This window comes from Leopardus geoffroyi, chromosome A2 (assembly GCF_018350155.1).
Source record: "Leopardus geoffroyi isolate Oge1 chromosome A2, O.geoffroyi_Oge1_pat1.0, whole genome shotgun sequence".
Taxonomy (NCBI): domain Eukaryota; kingdom Metazoa; phylum Chordata; class Mammalia; order Carnivora; family Felidae; genus Leopardus; species Leopardus geoffroyi.
Genome location: NC_059331.1, coordinates 93,760,453 through 93,765,148, shown reverse-complemented (window position 1 = coordinate 93,765,148; position 4,696 = coordinate 93,760,453). Strand labels below are relative to the sequence as shown.

The 4,696-nt window shown below is 36.4% G+C and overlaps 1 non-coding gene across 1 annotated transcript; it reads left to right on the top strand.

The window, feature by feature from the left end:
- The first annotated feature begins 514 nt into the window (after positions 1-514).
- On the top strand, positions 515-618 carry LOC123607741. Its single transcript, XR_006716890.1, has one exon. It is a non-coding gene; the product is annotated as a U6 spliceosomal RNA (small nuclear RNA).
- Positions 619-4,696: the final 4,078 nt, after the last annotated feature.

Genomic DNA, 4,696 nt, shown 5'->3' with positions numbered 1-4,696 from the left:
AGTCGGGGCTGAAACCTCACTAGTTTCCTTCACTTCCATGTAGCCCTCCATGTATCCTCTTTAACACTTACCTAGAAAGTTCTCACATTGAACACAGCCGAGTCCGGCAAGCTTTCCTTGATACTTGCTCCTGTCTATGTATTTTTAATAATTTCTTTCCTAACTATTCTGGTAATTGACATTGGCCTTCCTATACTGCCTTATCATTGAGACCAAGAAAGCTGCTCTCCTAGTTCTGGCTACTTCCACTAATTGCTTTTGGGCGCCAAAGTGACTGCTTTTCTGTCTGTTGTATTATTAAAGGATTAATTTCCCACTGCCTTCCTGTACCCAACACAGTTGACACAGTGGGATTTTTTCTTTTTTTAAAGAGTGAAGGGTAAAAATACATTCATACCTAAAAGTTTCTAATTCTAAAAAAAAAAAATAGTGAAGAAAAGAAGGAAGATGGAGGGAAGAAGAAATCCATCAGTTGATATCAGAAATTAAACTGTTTTCCAAACGATGCTGTCTTGTGCTCACTTTGGCAGTACATATACTAAAATTGGAACGATACAGAGATTAGCATAGCCCCCGTGCAAGGATGACCTATAAGTTTAGGAAGCGTTTCAAATGTTTCTCTCTCTTTTCTATATAATGTAGTGAAAGGCTAGTTACTATTTCCTATCAAGGAGAATAGAAATAATTAAATGAAAGTATTCTGTTTTGTTTTCGAATTGATTTTTATTGATGGATAATTATAAGATGTAATATATTGATAATAATAGAGTGGTTCTGGAGGTATTGACCATATCTGAACTAATGTGACAAAGAAATAAAATATAATTATAGAGACTAAAACATTTATATAGAGACAACAGGGGCTTAAATTAGTGGTGGCATCTTAGTTGAAATAAATGGCAAGCCTCAATGTTAGAAGGTTCGCCTGACCCTAATTTATGAATTTGTTGTTTGGTTCCTTTTGTTGCATCATGATTTTATATGAAATTGCAGATAGAAAGGTAGAGTAATATGGTCTTATAGTATCACTTTTTTTGTCCAGAAGCTGGAGGCAATTTTAGGATAATAAAAACTTCATCTTTATACTTCAAGTGGGCAAGATGAGGATGGGTAGAATTTTTTTTTTCTTTTTCTAGAAATGAGTAAAGTAGAACTACTCTGTGGGTTTCCAAAGTCTGAATACCACTGTTGGAAATTTCTATTCTTTAAAACATAATTTTCATTTTTAAAAATTGCTATGATTTGAAAGCCCAAGTGTGGCAAAAAAGAATATAGTTGCTGACAGAAAATTTATTAAGGCATGTATGATGGCAAATGTGTGGGAGACAGGTTTATAGGAACTGAGTGAGTTAAAGGTCAGGTTGCTGAAGAGTTCTCTACATTCATTCTTCAGCTCTTGGATTCATTGCAACATAAAATGAGTCTTCAAAGTTTTCTCCCTTCCTTGTACCCTGTTGACCTTCCAGGGACTTCTAAAGTGATGTTAAATCCAGATCTACCTTCTCAGGGCAACATTCTCATCCAGAAATTGGCTTTCTCCCATTTGTTCTCTGAAGAGCAAAAATCCTTATTTATTTTAAATGCAGCTGTTAAGGGCTACTGGTCCCATTGTAAATTTTCTGATAAATTTATGTGGAGTCTATTTCATAGAGATCCATGTTGTCTTATGAGGAACACGTTCCTAACACAAATGATTCACTATCTAGTGCTGAAATGTCAGACATCTGTTGCAGATTGATGGGAAAACTTGGGAATGTGAGAGCTTTGGGCATTTTAAATCAAACAAATAACCTCCTGGGACTTACTTTAGGCATGCTTCCTAAACTGACCATCTGAAACTGTATACTGGTTGTAAAAAATGATACTGAGCTGAATCATATTCAGGACTGCGGAAAGTTATCATGTTAATAATTCAAAGTGAATCATGCCTCCTGTTACTTATGTCCCTATATAGTCTTCTTCTTTGGTCACTATGGGCTTGCTCATGTGTCTTGATTTGGCCAGTGGTTGGTCAACAATTAGGAATACAAATATGAACGTGTGCTTGCACATGGGGTTTCTCTCTTGAATCCCAGGTTGCCCAAGACAGTCTGCTTTATAAGCCAGGTAGAGGAAAACCAAGGCACTCTGTTCATTACCACCAGCCCATTGCCAGCATGTGGCCCTATGGGGTCAGCCAGCCTCCAGCTGACTTGCCAACTGATTGCATCTGCATGAATAAGTCAAATCAACATTGCATGAAGGAAAGACAACCTTCTCCAGTTGAGTTTTGCCTAAATTACCTGTCCAAACATTTGTAAAAAGATAAATCATTCTTGCTTTAAACCAGTAAGTTACGGAGTGGTTTGTTTCTCAGCTCTTAGATAACCAATATTTATCTGCTAGAAACTGCATTGGCAATTTACCCCAAACTGGGTAACTTCTTCTCATTATCCATAGAAAGATGGGTAAATTACATTCTCTGAGAATCAGTTGGCTAATAAAAAAAAAAAGGAATAATATTAGTATCTTTCTCTGTGTGTGTGTGTGTGTGTATGTATGTGTATGTATGTATGTGTGTATATGTGTGTGTGTATATATATGTGTATATATATATCTATATATATATGTTAAATTATAGAAATCATTTAGTTCATTCCTTTTCCAGCTGCAGAGACAGATATTTGTGGGATTAAATGGCTTACTCAAAGTCACAAAAAATTACTAGTTGGTAGAAATTGAATTAGCTTTCTTTTACATAAGTAATAAACACTTAAGTCTTAAATGATATGTGATAAGAGGATGGTCATTTGCATTAAAAAAAAAAAAAGCAGAAACAAAAAATACCCAGGATTGAACCTGACACAAAGGAACAAGACTAATAACAGGATTTACTGGAGGATGTAAAAGAAGACTGGAATAAGCAGCCAGGCCGGCCAGTTTCCTCAAAAGATGTGATAGTGTTCAGATGGCAATTATTTCCAAACCCATACACTGAATTTGAGTCAACACTCTACATTTTTGTTGTTGCTAGAACCCAAAACGTTGATGCTGCAGTTCATCTGAAAGAATAATGAATGCAAAAGGCCAAGAACTACACTTAGAAAATAGAACAAGAAATTTATGAAATAGGTACAAACATTGGAAAAATAAGCTATGAAACTATTGTAATTGAGGTAGTACAATTCTGGCATCCTTACCCTTAGATAACATTCCTGCTTTCTATTCTATTGTGGAAAAATAGAAACAATTAGAAAAGAATTTTCATTTGTTTTTTGAACTACATTTGTCAGCCTGTCTACATCTGTATCTAGATTCTTTGTCTCTTCCCCTATCACCACGAATAAACAGTTCATCCAGTTGGTATCCAATATGAACCCCTTTATTTTAGAGTGGCTCCTCTCTCCTTTAGACTGTTAGACTTTGCTTTAACAAGAGTCTCTTCTCTTGCAGTATCAACATTTCCTGCTCCACTGGATTATCTACCAGTACACTACTGTGCTGTTACTTCTTGGTTTAAAAAAAGGGAGGAAAAAGGTCTACCTTGACCCCTTATTCTCTTCCAGGTTTTACTCTATTTTTCTTTCAGCAAAACACCTCTTAAATCTCTGTAATCACTCATTTCACTTTTCTTCTCATTCTCTCTGGAAATCATTGCAGTCTTTGGTGTGCGCCACTTTAGCGAAATCGCTCTTGTCAAATGCATGTGGGACTTCTGTTGGGAAAGATGGTGTTCAATACTAGGGCTTCAGTTTACTCAGTTTGTCAGCAACCTTTCCCACTGATGATCACTCCTACCTTGTCAAAACATTTTCTTCATCTAGATTTTAGGAAACCATGTTATCTTCATGACCTGCATATAGTCTCAGGGCTTTAAACAATAAGTATGCATTCATGAATTTCAAAGCATACCTCCAGACCAGACACCTCATCCAAACTTGACACTCATCCATCCAGTTGTTCAGTGTATATACTCCATTGGATGTCTAATAGACATCTCCAGCTTAACAAGCTCAAACCGAAGCTCTTGAATTGTGACAGCCAAAACCTACTCATTTCATAGCCCCCTCTATCTAAACAAATGGCAACTACATTTTTCAGGTTGAATAGACCCAACATGATGATGATATCCTCCATAGTCTTTATTCTTCATATCTGCAAATGCTATTCACTCATATTTGCAAATGCTTATAAAAACTCCTCTGTCACTATCATCCTCATTCAAATCATCATTTTTTCTCTCCTGGATTATTGCAATAATCCATAACTTGTCTTTCTTCTTAAGCCTTCCACACAGGCAAATTATACCCCAACCAAACTAAAATATCCACACTAAAGGAGTCATCTTACAATCAATATGGCTTATGTCCTTTTTCTTGAGGAAGTAGAAGCAGATGTGGGTTCAAATTCACATTCTACCATTTACAGTATGAGTACATTATGAACATTTTTACCCATTGCTCTTTCTTTTAAGAAATGTGTATGTAATTTGCTCTCTCTACTCCACAGAGATTTAAAGGGCATTAAACAAATAAAAAAACACATCTGTGTATGTGAAATTGGTAAAATGTTACCCAAATATAAAATGATAACAAGGGGCTCCTGGGTGGCTCAGTTGGTTAAGTGTCTGACTTCGGCTCAGGTCATGATCTCGCGGTTCATGATTTCAAGCCCCGCGTCGGGCTCTGTGCTGACAGCTCAGAGCCTGGAGCCTGTT